General features: G+C 45.7%; 29 non-coding genes across 29 annotated transcripts; all 29 read left to right on the top strand.

The window, feature by feature from the left end:
- The first annotated feature begins 373 nt into the window (after nt 1–373).
- TRNAP-CGG (transfer RNA proline (anticodon CGG)) lies at nt 374–445 on the top strand. Its single transcript has one exon. It is a non-coding gene; the product is annotated as a tRNA-Pro (tRNA).
- Nucleotides 446–2,297: 1,852 nt separating this feature from the next.
- On the top strand, nt 2,298–2,369 carry TRNAP-CGG (transfer RNA proline (anticodon CGG)). Its single transcript has one exon. It is a non-coding gene; the product is annotated as a tRNA-Pro (tRNA).
- A 408-nt stretch (nt 2,370–2,777) lies between these two features.
- On the top strand, nt 2,778–2,849 carry TRNAP-CGG (transfer RNA proline (anticodon CGG)). Its single transcript has one exon. It is a non-coding gene; the product is annotated as a tRNA-Pro (tRNA).
- Nucleotides 2,850–3,739: 890 nt separating this feature from the next.
- Nucleotides 3,740–3,811, top strand: TRNAP-CGG (transfer RNA proline (anticodon CGG)). Its single transcript has one exon. It is a non-coding gene; the product is annotated as a tRNA-Pro (tRNA).
- A 248-nt stretch (nt 3,812–4,059) lies between these two features.
- TRNAP-CGG (transfer RNA proline (anticodon CGG)) lies at nt 4,060–4,131 on the top strand. Its single transcript has one exon. It is a non-coding gene; the product is annotated as a tRNA-Pro (tRNA).
- A 248-nt stretch (nt 4,132–4,379) lies between these two features.
- On the top strand, nt 4,380–4,451 carry TRNAP-CGG (transfer RNA proline (anticodon CGG)). The gene has a single exon. It is a non-coding gene; the product is annotated as a tRNA-Pro (tRNA).
- Nucleotides 4,452–4,700: 249 nt separating this feature from the next.
- TRNAP-CGG (transfer RNA proline (anticodon CGG)) lies at nt 4,701–4,772 on the top strand. The gene has a single exon. It is a non-coding gene; the product is annotated as a tRNA-Pro (tRNA).
- A 569-nt stretch (nt 4,773–5,341) lies between these two features.
- On the top strand, nt 5,342–5,413 carry TRNAP-CGG (transfer RNA proline (anticodon CGG)). The gene has a single exon. It is a non-coding gene; the product is annotated as a tRNA-Pro (tRNA).
- Nucleotides 5,414–6,141: 728 nt separating this feature from the next.
- TRNAP-CGG (transfer RNA proline (anticodon CGG)) lies at nt 6,142–6,213 on the top strand. Its single transcript has one exon. It is a non-coding gene; the product is annotated as a tRNA-Pro (tRNA).
- Nucleotides 6,214–6,462: 249 nt separating this feature from the next.
- TRNAP-CGG (transfer RNA proline (anticodon CGG)) lies at nt 6,463–6,534 on the top strand. The gene has a single exon. It is a non-coding gene; the product is annotated as a tRNA-Pro (tRNA).
- Nucleotides 6,535–7,103: 569 nt separating this feature from the next.
- Nucleotides 7,104–7,175, top strand: TRNAP-CGG (transfer RNA proline (anticodon CGG)). The gene has a single exon. It is a non-coding gene; the product is annotated as a tRNA-Pro (tRNA).
- Nucleotides 7,176–7,263: 88 nt separating this feature from the next.
- TRNAP-CGG (transfer RNA proline (anticodon CGG)) lies at nt 7,264–7,335 on the top strand. The gene has a single exon. It is a non-coding gene; the product is annotated as a tRNA-Pro (tRNA).
- Nucleotides 7,336–8,223: 888 nt separating this feature from the next.
- Nucleotides 8,224–8,295, top strand: TRNAP-CGG (transfer RNA proline (anticodon CGG)). The gene has a single exon. It is a non-coding gene; the product is annotated as a tRNA-Pro (tRNA).
- Nucleotides 8,296–9,345: 1,050 nt separating this feature from the next.
- Nucleotides 9,346–9,417, top strand: TRNAP-CGG (transfer RNA proline (anticodon CGG)). Its single transcript has one exon. It is a non-coding gene; the product is annotated as a tRNA-Pro (tRNA).
- Nucleotides 9,418–9,505: 88 nt separating this feature from the next.
- TRNAP-CGG (transfer RNA proline (anticodon CGG)) lies at nt 9,506–9,577 on the top strand. The gene has a single exon. It is a non-coding gene; the product is annotated as a tRNA-Pro (tRNA).
- An 890-nt stretch (nt 9,578–10,467) lies between these two features.
- On the top strand, nt 10,468–10,539 carry TRNAP-CGG (transfer RNA proline (anticodon CGG)). The gene has a single exon. It is a non-coding gene; the product is annotated as a tRNA-Pro (tRNA).
- Nucleotides 10,540–11,911: 1,372 nt separating this feature from the next.
- Nucleotides 11,912–11,983, top strand: TRNAP-CGG (transfer RNA proline (anticodon CGG)). Its single transcript has one exon. It is a non-coding gene; the product is annotated as a tRNA-Pro (tRNA).
- Nucleotides 11,984–12,874: 891 nt separating this feature from the next.
- Nucleotides 12,875–12,946, top strand: TRNAP-CGG (transfer RNA proline (anticodon CGG)). Its single transcript has one exon. It is a non-coding gene; the product is annotated as a tRNA-Pro (tRNA).
- A 249-nt stretch (nt 12,947–13,195) lies between these two features.
- TRNAP-CGG (transfer RNA proline (anticodon CGG)) lies at nt 13,196–13,267 on the top strand. The gene has a single exon. It is a non-coding gene; the product is annotated as a tRNA-Pro (tRNA).
- Nucleotides 13,268–14,637: 1,370 nt separating this feature from the next.
- TRNAP-CGG (transfer RNA proline (anticodon CGG)) lies at nt 14,638–14,709 on the top strand. Its single transcript has one exon. It is a non-coding gene; the product is annotated as a tRNA-Pro (tRNA).
- Nucleotides 14,710–14,958: 249 nt separating this feature from the next.
- TRNAP-CGG (transfer RNA proline (anticodon CGG)) lies at nt 14,959–15,030 on the top strand. Its single transcript has one exon. It is a non-coding gene; the product is annotated as a tRNA-Pro (tRNA).
- Nucleotides 15,031–15,919: 889 nt separating this feature from the next.
- Nucleotides 15,920–15,991, top strand: TRNAP-CGG (transfer RNA proline (anticodon CGG)). Its single transcript has one exon. It is a non-coding gene; the product is annotated as a tRNA-Pro (tRNA).
- A 409-nt stretch (nt 15,992–16,400) lies between these two features.
- Nucleotides 16,401–16,472, top strand: TRNAP-CGG (transfer RNA proline (anticodon CGG)). Its single transcript has one exon. It is a non-coding gene; the product is annotated as a tRNA-Pro (tRNA).
- A 409-nt stretch (nt 16,473–16,881) lies between these two features.
- Nucleotides 16,882–16,953, top strand: TRNAP-CGG (transfer RNA proline (anticodon CGG)). The gene has a single exon. It is a non-coding gene; the product is annotated as a tRNA-Pro (tRNA).
- Nucleotides 16,954–17,362: 409 nt separating this feature from the next.
- TRNAP-CGG (transfer RNA proline (anticodon CGG)) lies at nt 17,363–17,434 on the top strand. The gene has a single exon. It is a non-coding gene; the product is annotated as a tRNA-Pro (tRNA).
- Nucleotides 17,435–17,843: 409 nt separating this feature from the next.
- Nucleotides 17,844–17,915, top strand: TRNAP-CGG (transfer RNA proline (anticodon CGG)). Its single transcript has one exon. It is a non-coding gene; the product is annotated as a tRNA-Pro (tRNA).
- Nucleotides 17,916–18,324: 409 nt separating this feature from the next.
- TRNAP-CGG (transfer RNA proline (anticodon CGG)) lies at nt 18,325–18,396 on the top strand. Its single transcript has one exon. It is a non-coding gene; the product is annotated as a tRNA-Pro (tRNA).
- A 409-nt stretch (nt 18,397–18,805) lies between these two features.
- On the top strand, nt 18,806–18,877 carry TRNAP-CGG (transfer RNA proline (anticodon CGG)). The gene has a single exon. It is a non-coding gene; the product is annotated as a tRNA-Pro (tRNA).
- A 409-nt stretch (nt 18,878–19,286) lies between these two features.
- On the top strand, nt 19,287–19,358 carry TRNAP-CGG (transfer RNA proline (anticodon CGG)). The gene has a single exon. It is a non-coding gene; the product is annotated as a tRNA-Pro (tRNA).
- The last annotated feature ends 328 nt before the right edge of the window (nt 19,359–19,686 follow it).

Raw genomic sequence — 19,686 nt, forward strand, 5'->3', positions numbered from 1 at the left:
CCTCAGCACGGTACCTGCACACCTTGGCTTGGGAAGGGCGCGTATCAACTCAGCCCACAAAACGCAGTGGTTGACCAGCTCTCACCACCGAGGAGGTGTGATACAACGCACTGTTGAGGACCCAAGCTGGTGGTCGCGCAAGCGAAAAGAAAGGCTGAGTAGCAAAGCAAGGGGGGAATTAAGCGCGCCATCCAGCTTGCGTCTTCAACTTCGAGAGCCTGGTCTAGGGGTAAGATACTCGCTTAGGGTGCGAGGGGTCCCGGGTTCAAATCCCAGACAAACACGAGTTTTTGCAGAAGTAATTTGGTGACTATTTAAATGCAACTAGTTATATATTAGACCTACGAGTGTAGCATGTTTCAGTGTCATACTTGGTCCGTTGGTCTAGGGGTATGATACTCGCTTCGGGTGTGAGTGGTCCCGGGTTCAAATCCCGGACGGACCCGAGTTTTGCAGAAGTAATTTGGTGACTACTTAAATGCAACTAATTAAATTGTAGGCCTACGAGTTGAGCATGTCTCGCTGTCATACATGATCCGTTGGTTTTGGGGGTATGTTACTCGCTTCGGGTGTGAGTAGTCCCGGGTTCAAATCCCGGACGGACCCGAGTTTTGGAGAAGTAATTTGGTGACTATTTAAATGTAACTAGTTAAATAGTAGGACTACGAGTTGAGCATGTTTCAATGTCATATTTCGTCCGTTGGTTTAGGGGTATGATACTCGTTTCGGGTGTGAGTAGTCCCGGGTTCAAATCCCGGACGGACCCGAGTTTTGCAGAAGTAATTTGGTGACTATTTAAATGCAACTAACTACAGGGTAGGCCTATGAGTTGAGCATGTTCTATTTCATACATGGTCCGTTGGTCTAGGGGTATGATACTCGCTTAGGGTGCGAGGGGTCCCGGGTTCAAATCCCAGACGGACACGAGATTTTGCAGAAGTAATTTGGTGACTATTTAAATGCAACTAGTTATATTGTAGACCTACGAGTGTAGCATGTTTCAGTGTCATACATGGTCCGTTGGTCTAGGGGTATGATACTCGCTTCGGGTGTGAGTGGTCCATGGTTCAAATCCCGGACGGACCCGAGTTTTGCAGAAGTAATTTGGTGACTATTTAAATGTAACTAGTTAAATAGTAGGACTACGAGTTGAGCATCTTTCAGTGTCATAGTTCGTCCGTTGGTCTAGGGGTATGATACTCGCTTACGGTGCGAGGGGTCCCGGGTTCAAATCCCAGACGGACACGAGTTTTTGCAGAAGTAATTTGGTGACTATTTAAATGCAACTAGTTATATTGTAGGCCTACGAGTGTAGCATGTTTCAGTGTCATACATGGTACGTTGGTCTAGGGGTGTGATACTCGCTTCGGGTGTGAGTGGTCCATGGTTCAAATCCCGGACGGACCCGAGTTTTGCAGAAGTAATTTGGTGACTATTTAAATGTAACTAGTTAAATAGTAGGACTACGAGTTGAGCATCTTTCAGTGTCATAGTTCGTCCGTTGGTCTAGGGGTATGATACTCGCTTACGGTGCGAGGGGTCCCGGGTTCAAATCCCAGACGGACACGAGTTTTTGCAGAAGTAATTTGGTGACTATTTAAATGCAACTAGTTATATTGTAGGCCTACGAGTGTAGCATGTTTCAGTGTCATACATGGTACGTTGGTCTAGGGGTGTGATACTCGCTTCGGGTGTGAGTGGTCCCGGGTTCAAATCCCGGACGGACCCGAGTTTTGCAGAAGTAATTTGGTGACTACTTAAATGCAACTAATTAAATTGTAGGCCTACGAGTTGAGCATGTCTCGCTGTCATACATGATCCGTTGGTTTTGGGGTATGTTACTCGCTTCGGGTGTGAGTGGTCCCGGGTTCAAATCCCGGACGGACCCGAGTTTTGCGGAAGTAATTTGGTGACTATTTAAATGTAACTAGTTAAATAGTAGGACTACGAGTTGAGCATGTTTCAATGTCATATTTCGTCCGTTGGTTTAGGGGTATGATACTCGCTTCGGGTGTGAGTAGTCCCGGGTTCAAATCCCGGACGGACCCGAGTTTTGCAGATGTAATTTGGTGACTATTTAAATGCAACGAGTTAAATTGTAGGCCTACGAGCTGAGCATGTTTCAGTGTCATATTTCGTCCGTTGGTCTAGGGGTAAGATACTCGCTTAGGGTGCGAGGGGTCCCGGGTTCAAATCCCAGACGGACACGAGATTTTGCAGAAGTAATTTGGTGACTATTTAAATGCAACTAGTTATATTGTAGACCTACGAGTGTAGCATGTTTCAGTGTCATACATGGTCCGTTGGTCTAGGGGTATGATACTCGCTTCGGGTGTGAGTGGTCCCGGGTTCAAATCCTGGACGGACCCGAGGTTTGCAGAAGTATTTTGGTGACTATTTAAATGCAACTAGTTAAATTGTAGGACTACGAGTTGAGAATGTCTCGCTGTCATACATGATCCGTTGGTTTTGGGGTATGTTACTCGCTTCGGGTGTGAGTGGTCCCGGGTTCAAATCCCGGACGGACCCGAGTTTTGCAGAAGTAATTTGGTGACTATTTAAATGTAACTAGTTAAATAGTAGGACTACGAGTTGAGCATGTTTCAGTGTCATATTTCGTCCGTTGGTTTAGGGGTATGATACTCGCTTCGGATGTGAGTAGTCCCGGGTTCAAATCCCGGACGGACCCGAGTTTTGCAGAAGTAATTTGGTGACTATTTAAATGCAACGAGTTATATTGTAGGCCTACGAGTGTAGCATGTTTCAGTGTCATACATGGTCCGTTGGTCTAGGGGTATGATACTCGCTTCGGGTGTGAGTGGTCCCGGGTTCAAATCCCGGACGGACCCGAGTTATGCAGAAGTAATTTGGTGACTATTTAAATGTAACTAGTTAAATAGTAGGACTACGAGTTGAGCATGTTTCAGTGTCATATTTCGTCCGTTGGTCTAGGGGTAAGATACTCGCTTAGGGTGCGAGGGGTCCCGGGTTCAAATCCCAGACGGACACGAGTTTTTGCAGAAGTAATTTGGTGACTATTTAAATGCAACTAGTTATATTGTAGACCTACGAGTGTAGCATGTTTCAGTGTCACATATGGTCCGTTGGTCTAGGGGTATGAGACTCGCTTCGGGTGTGAGTGGTACCGGGTTCAAATCCCGGACGGACCCGAGTTTTGCAGAAGTAATTTGGTGACTACTTAAATGCAACTAATTAAATTGTAGGCCTACGAGTTGAGCATGTCTCGCTGTCATACATGATCCGTTGGTTTTGGGGTATGTTTCTCGCTTCGGGTGTGAGTGGTCCCGGGTTCAAATCCCGGACGGACCCGAGTTTTGCAGAAGTAATTTGGTGACTACTTAAATGCAACTAATTAAATTGTAGGCCTACGAGTTGAGCATGTCTCGCTGTCATACATGATCCGTTGGTTTTGGGGTATGTTTCTCGCTTCGGGTGTGAGTGGTCCCGGGTTCAAATCCCGGACGGACCCGAGTTTTGCAGAAGTAATTTGGTGACTATTTAAATGCAACGAGTTAAATTGTAGGCCTACGAGTGTAGCATGTTTCAGTGTCATATTTCGTCCGTTGGTCTAGGGGTAAGATACTCGCTTAGGGTGCGAGGGGTCCCGGGTTCAAATCCCAGACGGACACGAGATTTTGCAGAAGTAATTTGGTGACTATTTAAATGCAACTAGTTATATTGTAGACCTACGAGTGTAGCATGTTTCAGTGTCATACATGGTCCGTTGGTCTAGGGGTATGATACTCGCTTCGGGTGTGAGTGGTCCCGGGTTCAAATCCTGGACGGACCCGAGGTTTGCAGAAGTATTTTGGTGACTATTTAAATGTAACTAGTTAAATAGTAGGACTACGAGTTGAGCATGTTTCAGTGTCATATTTCGTCCGTTGGTTTAGGGGTATGATACTCGCTTCGGATGTGAGTAGTCCCGGGTTCAAATCCCGGACGGACCCGAGTTTTGCAGAAGTAATTTGGTGACTATTTAAATGCAACGAGTTATATTGTAGGCCTACGAGTGTAGCATGTTTCAGTGTCATACATGGTCCGTTGGTCTAGGGGGATGATACTCGCCTCGGGTGTGAGTGGTCCCGGGTTCAAATCCCGGACGGACCCGAGTTATGCAGAAGTAATTTGGTGACTATTTAAATGTAACTAGTTAAATAGTAGGACTACGAGTTGAGCATGTTTCAGTGTCATATTTCGTCCGTTGGTTTAGGGGTATGATACTCGCTTCGGATGTGAGTAGTCCCGGGTTCAAATCCCGGACGGACCCGAGTTTTGCAGAAGTAATTTGGTGACTATTTAAATGCAACGAGTTATATTGTAGGCCTACGAGTGTAGCATGTTTGAGTGTCATACATGGTCCGTTGGTCTAGGGGGATGATACTCGCCTCGGGTGTGAGTGGTCCCGGGTTCAAATCCCGGACGGACCCGAGTTATGCAGAAGTAATTTGGTGACTATTTAAATGTAACTAGTTAAATAGTAGGACTACGAGTTGAGCATGTTTCAGTGTCATATTTCGTCCGTTGGTCTAGGGGTAAGATACTCGCTTAGGGTGCGAGGGGTCCCGGGTTCAAATCCCAGACGGACACGAGTTTTTGCAGAAGTAATTTGGTGACTATTTAAATGCAACTAGTTATATTGTAGACCTACGAGTGTAGCATGTTTCAGTGTCACATATGGTCCGTTGGTCTAGGGGTATGATACTCGCTTCGGGTGTGAGTGGTCCCGGGTTCAAATCCCGGACGGACCCGAGTTTTGCAGAAGTAATTTGGTGAGTACTTAAATGCAACTAATTAAATTGTAGGCCTACGAGTTGAGCATGTCTCGCTGTCATACATGATCCGTTGGTTTCGGGGTATGTTTCTCGCTTCGGGTGTGAGTGGTCCCGGGTTCAAATCCCGGACGGACCCGAGTTTTGCAGAAGTAATTTGGTGACTATTTAAATGTAACTAGTTAAATAGTAGGACTACGAGTTGAGCATGTTTCAGTGTCATATTTCGTCCGTTGGTTTAGGGGTATGATACTCGCTTCGGGTGTGAGTAGTCCCGGGTTCAAATCCCGGACGGACCCGAGTTTTGCAGAAGTAATTTCGTGACTATTTAAATGAAACGAGTTAAATTGTAGGCCTACGAGTTGAGCATGTTTCAGTGTCATATTTCGTCCGTTGGTCTAGGGGTAAGATACTCGCTTAGGGTGCGAGGGGTCCCGGGTTCAAATCCCAGACGGACACGAGATTTTTCAGAAGTAATTTGGTGACTATTTAAATGCAACTAGTTATATTGTAGACCTACGAGTGTAGCATGTTTCAGTGTCATACATGGTCCGTTGGTCTAGGGGTATGATACTCGCTTCGGGTGTGAGTAATCCCGGGTTCAAATCCCGGACGGACCCGAGTTTTGCAGAAGTAATTTGGTGACTATTTAAATGCAACTAGTTATATTGTAGGCCTACGAGTGTAGCATGTTTCAGTGTCATACATGGTCCGTTGGTCTAGGGGTATGAGACTCGCTTCGGGTGTGAGTGGTACCGGGTTCAAATCCCGGACGGACCCGAGTTTTGCAGAAGTAATTTGGTGACTACTTAAATGCAACTAATTAAATTGTAGGCCTACGAGTTGAGCATGTCTCGCTGTCATACATGATCCGTTGGTTTTGGGGTATGTTTCTCGCTTCGGGTGTGAGTGGTCCCGGGTTCAAATCCCGGACGGACCCGAGTTTTGCAGAAGTAATTTGGTGACTACTTAAATGCAACTAATTAAATTGTAGGCCTACGAGTTGAGCATGTCTCGCTGTCATACATGATCCGTTGGTTTTGGGGTATGTTTCTCGCTTCGGGTGTGAGTGGTCCCGGGTTCAAATCCCGGACGGACCCGAGTTTTGCAGAAGTAATTTGGTGACTATTTAAATGTAACTAGTTAAATAGTAGGACTACGAGTTGAGCATGTTTCAGTGTCATATTTCGTCCGTTGGTTTAGGGGTATGATACTCGCTTCGGGTGTGAGTAGTCCCGGGTTCAAATCCCGGACGGACCCGAGTTTTGCAGAAGTAATTTGGTGACTATTTAAATGCAACTAGTTATATTGTAGACCTACGAGTGTAGCATGTTTCAGTGTCATACATGGTCCGTTGGTCTAGGGGTATGATACTCGCTTCGGGTGTGAGTGGTCCCGGGTTCAAATCCTGGACGGACCCGAGGTTTGCAGAAGTATTTTGGTGACTATTTAAATGTAACTAGTTAAATAGTAGGACTACGAGTTGAGCATGTTTCAGTGTCATACTTCGTCCGTTGGTTTAGGGGTATGATACTCGCTTAGGGTGCGAGGGGTCCCGGGTTCAAATCCCAGACGGACACGAGTTTTTGCAGAAGTAATTTGGTGACTATTTAAATGCAACTAGTTATATTGTAGACCTACGAGTGTAGCATGTTTCAGTGTCACATATGGTCCGTTGGTCTAGGGGTATGATACTCGCTTCGGGTGTGAGTGGTCCCGGGTTCAAATCCCGGACGGACCCGAGTTTTGCAGAAGTAATTTGGTGACTACTTAAATGCAACTAATTAAATTGTAGGCCTACGAGTTGAGCATGTCTCGCTGTCATACATGATCCGTTGGTTTCGGGGTATGTTTCTCGCTTCGGGTGTGAGTGGTCCCGGGTTCAAATCCCGGACGGACCCGAGTTTTGCAGAAGTAATTTGGTGACTATTTAAATGTAACTAGTTAAATAGTAGGACTACGAGTTGAGCATGTTTCAGTGTCATATTTCGTCCGTTGGTTTAGGGGTATGATACTCGCTTCGGGTGTGAGTAGTCCCGGGTTCAAATCCCGGACGGACCCGAGTTTTGCAGAAGTAATTTCGTGACTATTTAAATGAAACGAGTTAAATTGTAGGCCTACGAGTTGAGCATGTTTCAGTGTCATATTTCGTCCGTTGGTCTAGGGGTAAGATACTCGCTTAGGGTGCGAGGGGTCCCGGGTTCAAATCCCAGACGGACACGAGATTTTGCAGAAGTAATTTGGTGACTATTTAAATGCAACTAGTTATATTGTAGACCTACGAGTGTAGCATGTTTCAGTGTCATACATGGTCCGTTGGTCTAGGGGTATGATACTCGCTTCGGGTGTGAGTAATCCCGGGTTCAAATCCCGGACGGACCCGAGTTTTGCAGAAGTAATTTGGTGACTATTTAAATGCAACTAGTTATATTGTAGGCCCACGAGTGTAGCATGTTTCAGTGTCATACATGGTCCGTTGGTCTAGGGGTATGGTACTCGCTTCGGGTGTGAGTGGTCCCGGGTTCAAATCCCGGACGGACCCGAGTTTTGCAGAAGTAATTTGGTGACTACTTAAATGCAACTAATTAAATTGTAGGCCTACGAGTTGAGCATGTCTCGCTGTCATACATGATCCGTTGGTTTTGGGGTATGATACTCGCTTCGGGTGTGAGTGGTCCCGGGTTCAAATCCCGGACGGACCCGAGTTTTGCAGAAGTAATTTGGTGACTACTTAAATGCAACTAATTAAATTGTAGGCCTACGAGTTGAGCATGTCTCGCTGTCATACATGATCCGTTGGTTTTGGGGTATGTTACTCGCTTCGGGTGTGAGTGGTCCCGGGTTCAAATCCCGGACGGACCCGAGTTTTGCAGAAGTAATTTGGTGACTATTTAAATGAAACGAGTTAAATTGTAGGCCTACGAGTTGAGCATGTTTCAGTGTCATATTTCGTCCGTTGGTCTAGGGGTAAGATACTCGCTTAGGGTGCGAGGGGTCCCGGGTTCAAATCCTGGACGGACCCGAGGTTTGCAGAAGTATTTTGGTGACTATTTAAATGCAACTAGTTAAATTGTAGGACTACGAGTTGAGAATGTCTCGCTGTCATACATGATCCGTTGGTTTTGGGGTATGTTACTCGCTTCGGGTGTGAGTGGTCCCGGGTTCAAATCCCGGACGGACCCGAGTTTTGCAGAAGTAATTTGGTGACTATTTAAATGTAACTAGTTAAATAGTAGGACTACGAGTTGAGCATGTTTCAGTGTCATATTTCGTCCGTTGGTTTAGGGGTATGATACTCGCTTCGGATGTGAGTAGTCCCGGGTTCAAATCCCGGACGGACCCGAGTTTTGCAGAAGTAATTTGGTGACTATTTAAATGCAACGAGTTATATTGTAGGCCTACGAGTGTAGCATGTTTCAGTGTCATACATGGTCCGTTGGTCTAGGGGTATGATACTCGCTTCGGGTGTGAGTGGTCCCGGGTTCAAATCCCGGACGGACCCGAGTTATGCAGAAGTAATTTGGTGACTATTTAAGTGTAACTAGTTAAATAGTAGGACTACGAGTTGAGCATGTTTCAGTGTCATATTTCGTCCGTTGGTCTAGGGGTAAGATACTCGCTTAGGGTGCGAGGGGTCCCGGGTTCAAATCCCAGACGGACACGAGTTTTTGCAGAAGTAATTTGGTGACTATTTAAATGCAACTAGTTATATTGTAGACCTACGAGTGTAGCATGTTTCAGTGTCACATATGGTCCGTTGGTCTAGGGGTATGAGACTCGCTTCGGGTGTGAGTGGTACCGGGTTCAAATCCCGGACGGACCCGAGTTTTGCAGAAGTAATTTGGTGACTACTTAAATGCAACTAATTAAATTGTAGGCCTACGAGTTGAGCATGTCTCGCTGTCATACATGATCCGTTGGTTTTGGGGTATGTTTCTCGCTTCGGGTGTGAGTGGTCCCGGGTTCAAATCCCGGACGGACCCGAGTTTTGCAGAAGTAATTTGGTGACTACTTAAATGCAACTAATTAAATTGTAGGCCTACGAGTTGAGCATGTCTCGCTGTCATACATGATCCGTTGGTTTTGGGGTATGTTTCTCGCTTCGGGTGTGAGTGGTCCCGGGTTCAAATCCCGGACGGACCCGAGTTTTGCAGAAGTAATTTGGTGACTATTTAAATGTAACTAGTTAAATAGTAGGACTACGAGTTGAGCATGTTTCAGTGTCATATTTCGTCCGTTGGTTTAGGGGTATGATACTCGCTTCGGGTGTGAGTAGTCCCGGGTTCAAATCCCGGACGGACCCGAGTTTTGCAGATGTAATTTGGTGACTATTTAAATGCAACGAGTTAAATTGTAGGCCTACGAGCTGAGCATGTTTCAGTGTCATATTTCGTCCGTTGGTCTAGGGGTAAGATACTCGCTTAGGGTGCGAGGGGTCCCGGGTTCAAATCCCAGACGGACACGAGATTTTGCAGAAGTAATTTGGTGACTATTTAAATGCAACTAGTTATATTGTAGACCTACGAGTGTAGCATGTTTCAGTGTCATACATGGTCCGTTGGTCTAGGGGTATGATACTCGCTTCGGGTGTGAGTAATCCCGGGTTCAAATCCCGGACGGACCCGAGTTTTGCAGAAGTAATTTGGTGACTATTTAAATGCAACTAGTTATATTGTAGGCCTACGAGTGTAGCATGTTTCAGTGTCATACATGGTCCGTTGGTCTAGGGGTATGGTACTCGCTTCGGGTGTGAGTGGTCCCGGGTTCAAATCCCGGACGGACCCGAGTTTTGCAGAAGTAATTTGGTGACTACTTAAATGCAACTAATTAAATTGTAGGCCTACGAGTTGAGCATGTCTCGCTGTCATACATGATCCTTTGGTTTTGGGGTATGATACTCGCTTCGGGTGTGAGTGGTCCCGGGTTCAAATCCCGGACGGACCCGAGTTTTGCAGAAGTAATTTGGTGACTACTTAAATGCAACTAATTAAATTGTAGGCCTACGAGTTGAGCATGTCTCGCTGTCATACATGATCCGTTGGTTTTGGGGTATGTTACTCGCTTCGGGTGTGAGTGGTCCCGGGTTCAAATCCCGGACGGACCCGAGTTTTGCAGAAGTAATTTGGTGACTATTTAAATGAAACGAGTTAAATTGTAGGCCTACGAGTTGAGCATGTTTCAGTGTCATATTTCGTCCGTTGGTCTAGGGGTAAGATACTCGCTTAGGGTGCGAGGGGTCCCGGGTTCAAATACCAGACGGACACGAGATTTTGCAGAAGTAATTTGGTGACTATTTAAATGCAACTAGTTATATTGTAGACCTACGAGTGTAGCATGTTTGAGTGTCATACATGGTCCGTTGGTCTAGGGGTATGATACTCGCTTCGGGTGTGAGTGGTCCCGGGTTCAAATCCGGGACGGACCCGAGTTTTGCAGAAGTAATTTGGTGACTATTTAAATGCAACGAGTTAAATTGTAGGCCTACGAGTTGAGCATGTTTCAGTGTCATATTTCGTCCGTTGGTCTAGGGGTAAGATACTCGCTTAGGGTGCGAGGGGTCCCGGGTTCAAATCCCAGACGGACATGAGTTTTTGCAGAAGTAATTTGGTGACTATTTAAATGCAACTAGTTATATTGTAGGCCTACGAGTGTAGCATGTTTCAGTGTCATACATGGTCCGTTGGTCTAGGGGTATGATACTCGCTTCGGGTGTGAGTGGTCCCGGGTTCAAATCCCGGACGGACCCGAGTTTTGCAGAAGTAATTTGGTGACTACTTAAATGCAACTAGTTATATTGTAGACCTACGAGTGTAGCATGTTTCGTTGTCATACATGGTCCGTTGGTCTAGGGGTATGATACTCGCTTCGGGTGTGAGTGGTCCGTGGTTCAAATCCCGGACGGACCCGAGTTTTGCAGAAGTAATTTGGTGACTATTTAAATGTAACTAGTTAAATAGTAGGACTACGAGTTGAGCATGTTTCAGTGTCATATTTCGTCCGTTGGTCTAGGGGTATGATACTCGCTTACGGTGCGAGGGGTCCCGGGTTCAAATCCCAGACGGACACGAGTTTTTGCAGAAGTAATTTGGTGACTATTTAAATGCAACTAGTTATATTGTAGGCCTACGAGTGTAGCATGTTTCAGTGTCATACATGATCCGTTGGTTTTGGGGTATGTTACTCGCTTCGGGTGTGAGTGGTCCCGGGTTCAAATCCCGGACGGACCCGAGTTTTGCGGAAGTAATTTGGTGACTATTTAAATGTAACTAGTTAAATAGTAGGACTACGAGTTGAGCATGTTTCAATGTCATATTTCGTCCGTTGGTTTAGGGGTATGATACTCGCTTCGGGTGTGAGTAGTCCCGGGTTCAAATCCCGGACGGACCCGAGTTTTGCAGAAGTAATTTGGTGACTATTTAAATGCAACGAGTTAAATTGTAGGCCTACGAGCTGAGCATGTTTCAGTGTCATATTTCGTCCGTTGGTCTAGGGGTAAGATACTCGCTTAGGGTGCGAGGGGTCCCGGGTTCAAATCCCAGACGGACACGAGATTTTGCAGAAGTAATTTGGTGACTATTTAAATGCAACTAGTTATATTGTAGACCTACGAGTGTAGCATGTTTCAGTGTCATACATGATCCGTTGGTTTTGGGGTATGATACTCGCTTACGGTGCGAGGGGTCCCGGGTTCAAATCCCAGACGGACACGAGATTTTGCAGAAGTAATTTGGTGACTATTTAAATGCAACTAGTTATATTGTAGACCTACGAGTGTAGCATGTTTGAGTGTCATACATGGTCCGTTGGTCTAGGGGTATGATACTCGCTTCGGGTGTGAGTGGTCCCGGGTTCAAATCCGGGACGGACCCGAGATTTGCAGAAGTAATTTGGTGACTATTTAAATGCAACGAGTTAAATTGTAGGCCTACGAGTTGAGCATGTTTCAGTGTCATATTTCGTCCGTTGGTCTAGGGGTAAGATACTCGCTTAGGGTGCGAGGGGTCCCGGGTTCAAATCCCAGACGGACACGAGTTTTTGCAGAAGTAATTTGGTGACTATTTAAATGCAACTAGTTATATTGTAGGCCTACGAGTGTAGCATGTTTCAGTGTCATACATGGTCCGTTGGTCTAGGGGTATGATACTCGCTTCGGGTGTGAGTGGTCCCGGGTTCAAATCCCGGACGGACCCGAGTTTTGCAGAAGTAATTTGGTGACTACTTAAATGCAACTAGTTATATTGTAGACCTACGAGTGTAGCATGTTTCAGTGTCATACATGGTCCGTTGGTCTAGGGGTATGATACTCGCTTCGGGTGTGAGTGGTCCATGGTTCAAATCCCGGACGGACCCGAGTTTTGCAGAAGTAATTTGGTGACTATTTAAATGTAACTAGTTAAATAGTAGGACTACGAGTTGAGCATGTTTCAGTGTCATATTTCGTCCGTTGGTCTAGGGGTATGATACTCGCTTACGGTGCGAGGGGTCCCGGGTTCAAATCCCAGACGGACACGAGTTTTTGCAGAAGTAATTTCGTGACTATTTAAATGCAACTAGTTATATTGTAGGCCTACGAGTGTAGCATGTTTCAGTGTCATACATGATCCATTGGTTTTGGGGTATGTTACTCGCTTCGGGTGTGAGTGGTCCCGGGTTCAAATCCCGGACGGACCCGAGTTTTGCGGAAGTAATTTGGTGACTATTTAAATGTAACTAGTTAAATAGTAGGACTACGAGTTGAGCATGTTTCAATGTCATATTTCGTCCGTTGGTTTAGGGGTATGATACTCGCTTCGGGTGTGAGTAGTCCCGGGTTCAAATCCCAGACGGACACGAGATTTTGCAGAAGTAATTTGGTGACTATTTAAATGTAACTAGTTAAATAGTAGGACTACGAGTTGAGCATGTTTCAGTGTCATATTTCGTCCGTTGGTTTAGGGGTATGATACTCGCTTCGGATGTGAGGGGTCCCGGGTTCAAATACCAGACGGACACGAGATTTTGCAGAAGTAATTTGGTGACTATTTAAATGCAACTAGTTATATTGTAGACCTACGAGTGTAGCATGTTTGAGTGTCATACATGGTCCGCTGGTCTAGGGGTATGATACTCGCTTCGGGTGTGAGTGGTCCCTGGTTCAAATCCGGGACGGACCCGAGTTTTGCAGAAGTAATTTGGTGACTATTTAAATGCAACGAGTTAAATTGTAGGCCTACGAGTTGAGCATGTTTCAGTGTCATATTTCGTCCGTTGGTCTAGGGGTAAGATACTCGCTTAGGGTGCGAGGGGTCCCGGGTTCAAATCCCAGACGGACACGAGTTTTTGCAGAAGTAATTTGGTGACTATTTAAATGCAACTAGTTATATTGTAGGCCTACGAGTGTAGCATGTTTCAGTGTCATACATGGTCCGTTGGTCTAGGGGTATGATACTCGCTTCGGGTGTGAGTGGTCCCGGGTTCAAATCCCGGACGGACCCGAGTTTTGCAGAAGTAATTTGGTGACTACTTAAATGCAACTAGTTATATTGTAGACCTACGAGTGTAGCATGTTTCAGTGTCATACATGGTCCGTTGGTCTAGGGGTATGATACTCGCTTCGGGTGTGAGTGGTCCATGGTTCAAATCCCGGACGGACCCGAGTTTTGCAGAAGTAATTTGGTGACTATTTAAATGTAACTAGTTAAATAGTAGGACTACGAGTTGAGCATGTTTCAGTGTCATATTTCGTCCGTTGGTCTAGGGGTATGATACTCGCTTACGGTGCGAGGGGTCCCGGGTTCAAATCCCAGACGGACACGAGTTTTTGCAGAAGTAATTTGGTGACTATTTAAATGCAACTAGTTATATTGTAGGCCTACGAGTGTAGCATGTTTCAGTGTCATACATGATCCGTTGGTTTTGGGGTATGTTACTCGCTTCGGGTGTGAGTGGTCCCGGGTTCAAATCCCGGACGGACCCGAGTTTTGCGGAAGTAATTTGGTGACTATTGAAATGTAACTAGTTAAATAGTAGGACTACGAGTTGAGCATGTTTCAATGTCATATTTCGTCCGTTGGTTTAGGGGTATGATACTCGCTTCGGGTGTGAGTAGTCCCGGGTTCAAATCCCGGACGGACCCGAGTTTTGCAGAAGTAATTTGGTGACTTTTTAAATGCAACGAGTTAAATTGTAGGCCTACGAGCTGAGCATGTTTCAGTGTCATATTTCGTCCGTTGGTCTAGGGGTAAGATACTCGCTTAGGGTGCGAGGGGTCCCGGGTTCAAATCCCAGACGGACACGAGATTTTGCAGAAGTAATTTGGTGACTATTTAAATGCAACTAGTTATATTTTAGACCTACGAGTGTAGCATGTTTCAGTGTCATACATGGTCCGTTGGTCTAGGGGTATGATACTCGCTTCGGGTGTGAGTGGTCTCGGGTTCAAATCCTGGACGGACCCGAGGTTTGCAGAAGTATTTTGGTGACTATTTAAATGCAACTAGTTAAATTGTAGGACTACGAGTTGAGAATGTCTCGCTGTCATACATGATCCGTTGGTTTTGGGGTATGTTACTCGCTTCGGGTGTGAGTGGTCCCGGGTTCAAATCCCGGACGGACCCGAGTTTTGCAGAAGTAATTTGGTGACTATTTAAATGTAACTAGTTAAATAGTAGGACTACGAGTTGAGCATGTTTCAGTGTCACATTTCGTCCGTTGGTTTAGGGGTATGATACTCGCTTCGGATGTGAGTAGTCCCGGGTTCAAATCCCGGACGGACCCGAGTTTTGCAGAAGTAATTTGGTGACTATTTAAATGCAACGAGTTATATTGTAGGCCTACGAGTGTAGCATGTTTCAGTGTCATACATGGTCCGTTGGTCTAGGGGTATGATACTCGCTTCGGGTGTGAGTGGTCCCGGGTTCAAATCCCGGACGGACCCGAGTTATGCAGAAGTAATTTGGTGACTATTTAAATGTAACTAGTTAAATAGTAGGACTACGAGTTGAGCATGTTTCAGTGTCATATTTCGTCCGTTGGTCTAGGGGTAAGATACTCGCTTAGGGTGCGAGGGGTCCCGGGTTCAAATCACAGACGGACACGAGATTTTGCAGAAGTAATTTGGTGACTATTTAAATGCAACTAGTTATATTGTAGACCTACGAGTGTAGCATGTTTCAATGTCATACATGGTCCGTTGGTCTAGGGGTATGATACTCGCTTCGGGTGTGAGTGGTCCCGGGTTCAAATCCTGGACGGACCCGAGGTTTGCAGAAGTATTTTGGTGACTATTTAAATGCAACTAGTTAAATTGTAGGACTACAAGTTGAGAATGTCTCGCTGTCATACATGATCCGTTGGTTTTGGGGTATGTTACTCGCTTCGGGTGTGAGTGGTCCCGGGTTCAAATCCCGGACGGACCCGAGTTTTGCAGAAGTAATTTGGTGACTATTTAAATGCAACGAGTTATATTGTAGGCCTACGAGTGTAGCATGTTTCAGTGTCATACATGGTCCGTTGGTCTAGGGGTATGATACTCGCTTCGGGTGTGAGTGGTCCCGGGTTCAAATCCCAGACGGACACGAGTTTTTGCAGAAGTAATTTGGTGACTATATAAATGCAACTAGTTATATTGTAGGCCTACGAGTGTAGTGTGTTTCAGTGTCATACATGTACCGTTGGTCTAGGGGTATGATACTCGCTTCGGGTGTGAGTGGTCCCGGGTTCAAATCCCGGACGGACCCGAGTTTTGCAGAAGTAATTTGGTGACTACTTAAATGCAACTAATTAAATTGTAGGCCTACGAGTTGAGCATGTCTCGCTGTTACACATGATCCGTTGGTTTTGGGGTATGTTACTCGCTTCGGGTGTGAGTGGTCCCGGGTTCAAATCCCGGACGGACCCGAGTTTTGCGGAAGTAATTTGGTGACTATTTAAATGTAACTAGTTAAATAGTAGGACTACGAGTTGAGCATGTTTCAATGTCATATTTCGTCCGTTGGTTTAGGGGTATGATACTCGCTTCGGGTGTGAGTAGTCCCGGGTTCAAATCCCGGACGGACCCGTGTTTTGCAGAAGTAATTTGGTGACTATTTAAATGCAACTAGTTATATTGTAGACCTACGAGTGTAGCATGTTTCAGTGTCATACATGGTCCGTTGGTCTAGGGGTATGATACTCGCTTCGGGTGTGAGTGGTCCCGGGTTCAAATCCTGGACGGACCCGAGGTTTGCAGAAGTAATTTGGTGACTATTTAAATGTAACTAGTTAAATAGTAGGACTACGAGTTGAGCATGTTTCAATGTCATATTTCGTCCGTTGGTTTAGGGGTATGATACTCGCTTCGGGTGTGAGTAGTCCCGGGTTCAAATCCCGGACGGACCCGAGTTTTGCAGAAGTAATTTGGTGACTATTTAAATGCAACGAGTTAAATTGTAGGCCTACGAGTTGAGCATGTTTCAGTGTCATATTTCGTCCGTTGGTCTAGGGGTAAGATACTCGCTTAGGGTGCGAGGGGTCCCGGGTTCAAATCCCAGACGGACACGAGATTTTGCAGAAGTAATTTGGTGACTATTTAAATGCAACTAGTTATATTGTAGACCTACGAGTGTAGCATGTTTCAGTGTCATACATGGTCCGTTGGTCTAGGGGTATGATACTCGCTTCGGGTGTGAGTGGTCCCGGGTTCAAATCCTGGACGGACCCGAGGTTTGCAGAAGTATTTTGGTGACTATTTAAATGCAACTAGTTAAATTGTAGGACTACGAGTTGAGAATGTCTCGCTGTCATACATGATCCGTTGGTTTTGGGGTATGTTACTCGCTTCGGGTGTGAGTGGTACCGGGTTCAAATCCCGGACGGACCCGAGTTTTGCAGAAGTAATTTGGTGACTATTTAAATGTAACTAGTTAAATTGTAGGCCTACGAGTTGAGCATGTTTCAGTGTCATATTTCGTCCGTTGGTCTAGGGGTAAGATACTCGCTTAGGGTGCGAGGGGTCCCGGGTTCAAATCCCAGACGGACACGAGATTTTGCAGAAGTAATTTGGTGACTATTTAAATGCAACTAGTTATATTGTAGACCTACGAGTGTAGCATGATTCAGTGTCATACATGGTCCGTTGGTCTAGGGGTATGATACTCGCTTCGGGTGTGAGTGGTCCCGGGTTCAAATCCTGGACGGACCCGAGGTTTGCAGAAGTATTTTGGTGACTATTTAAATGCAACTAGTTAAATTGTAGGACTACGAGTTGAGAATGTCTCGCTGTCATACATGATCCGTTGGTTTTGGGGTATGTTACTCGCTTCGGGTGTGAGTGGTACCGGGTTCAAATCCCGGACGGACCCGAGTTTTGCAGAAGTAATTTGGTGACTATTTAAATGTAACTAGTTAAATAGTAGGACTACGAGTTGAGCATGTTTCAGTGTCATATTTCGTCCGTTGGTCTAGGGGTAAGATACTCGCTTAGGGTGCGACGGGTCCCGGGTTCAAATCCCAGACGGACACGAGATTTTGCAGAAGTAATTTGGTGACTATTTAAATGCAACTAGTTATATTGTAGACCTACGAGTGTAGCATGTTTCAGTGTCATACATGGTCCGTTGGTCTAGGGGTATGATACTCGCTTCGGGTGTGAGTGGTCCCGGGTTCAAATCCTGGACGGACCCGAGGTTTGCAGAAGTAATTTGGTGACTATTTAAATGTAACTAGTTAAATAGTAGGACTACGAGTTGAGCATGTTTCAATGTCATATTTCGTCCGTTGGTTTAGGGGTATGATACTCGCTTCGGGTGTGAGTAGTCCCGGGTTCAAATCCCGGACGGACCCGAGTTTTGCAGAAGTAATTTGGTGACTATTTAAATGCAACGAGTTAAATTGTAGGCCTACGAGTTGAGCATGTTTCAGTGTCATATTTCGTCCGTTGGTCTAGGGGTAAGATACTCGCTTAGGGTGCGAGGGGTCCCGGGTTCAAATCCCAGACGGACACGAGATTTTGCAGAAGTAATTTGGTGACTATTTAAATGCAACTAGTTATATTGTAGACCTACGAGTGTAGCATGTTTCAGTGTCATACATGGTCCGTTGGTCTAGGGGTATGATACTCGCTTCGGGTGTGAGCGGTCCCGGGTTCAAATCCTGGACGGACCCGAGGTTTGCAGAAGTATTTTGGTGACTATTTAAATGCAACTAGTTAAATTGTAGGACTACGAGTTGAGAATGTCTCGCTGTCATACATGATCCGTTGGTTTTGGGGTATGTTACTCGCTTCGGGTGTGAGTGGTACCGGGTTCAAATCCCGGACGGACCCGAGTTTTGCAGAAGTAATTTGGTGACTATTTAAATGTAACTAGTTAAATAGTAGGACTACGAGTTGAGCATGTTTCAGTGTCATATTTCGTCCGTTGGTCTAGGGGTAAGATACTCGCTTAGGGTGCGACGGGTCCCGGGTTCAAATCCCAGACGGACACGAGATTTTGCAGAAGTAATTTGGTGACTATTTAAATGCAACTAGTTATATTGTAGACCTACGAGTGTAGCATGTTTCAGTGTCATACATGGTCCGTTGGTCTAGGGGTATGATACTCGCTTCGGGTGTGAGTGGTCCCGGGTTCAAATCCTGGACGGACCCGAGGTTTGCAGAAGTAATTTGGTGACTATTTAAATGTAACTAGTTAAATAGTAGGACTACGAGTTGAGCATGTTTCAATGTCATATTTCGTCCGTTGGTTTAGGGGTATGATACTCGCTTCGGGTGTGAGTAGTCCCGGGTTCAAATCCCGGACGGACCCGAGTTTTGCAGAAGTAATTTGGTGACTATTTAAATGCAACGAGTTAAATTGTAGGCCTACGAGTTGAGCATGTTTCAGTGTCATATTTCGTCCGTTGGTCTAGGGGTAAGATACTCGCTTAGGGTGCGAGGGGTCCCGGGTTCAAATCCCAGACGGACACGAGATTTTGCAGAAGTAATTTGGTGACTATTTAAATGCAACTAGTTATATTGTAGACCTACGAGTGTAGCATGTTTCAGTGTCATACATGGTCCGTTGGTCTAGGGGTATGATACTCGCTTCGGGTGTGAGCGGTCCCGGGTTCAAATCCTGGACGGACCCGAGGTTTGCAGAAGTATTTTGGTGACTATTTAAATGCAACTAGTTAAATTGTAGGACTACGAGTTGAGAATGTCTCGCTGTCATACATGATCCGTTGGTTTTGGGGTATGTTACTCGCTTCGGGTGTGAGTGGTACCGGGTTCAAATCCCGGACGGACCCGAGTTTTGCAGAAGTAATTTGGTGACTATTTAAATGTAACTAGTTAAATAGTAGGACTACGAGTTGAGCATGTTTCAGTGTCATATTTCGTCCGTTAGTCTAGGGGTAAGATACTCGCTTAGGGTGCGAGGGGTCCCGGGTTCAAATCCCAGACGGACACGAGATTTTGCAGAAGTAATTTGGTGACTATTTAAATGCAACTAGTTATATTGTAGACCTACGAGTGTAGCATGTTTCAGTGTCATACATGGTCCGTTGGTCTAGGGGTATGATACTCGCTTCGGGTGTGAGCGGTCCCGGGTTCAAATCCTGGACGGACCCGAGGTTTGCAGAAGTATTTTGGTGACTATTTAAATGCAACTAGTTAAATTGTAGGACTACGAGTTGAGAATGTCTCGCTGTCATACATGATCCGTTGGTTTTGGGGTATGTTACTCGCTTCGGGTGTGAGTGGTACCGGGTTCAAATCACGGACGGACCCGAGTTTTGCAGAAGTAATTTGGTGACTATTTAAATGTAACTAGTTAAATAGTAGGACTACGAGTTGAGCATGTTTCAGTGTCATATTTCGTCCGTTGGTCTAGGGGTAAGATACTCGCTTAGGGTGCGAGGGGTCCCGGGTTCAAATCCCAGACGGACACGAGATTTT

The sequence above is a fragment of the Phalangium opilio genome, unplaced genomic scaffold (assembly GCF_054372755.1).
Source record: "Phalangium opilio isolate 3A_F unplaced genomic scaffold, DU_Popi_V2 ptg000094l_1, whole genome shotgun sequence".
NCBI classification, from domain to species: Eukaryota; Metazoa; Arthropoda; class Arachnida; order Opiliones; family Phalangiidae; genus Phalangium; species Phalangium opilio.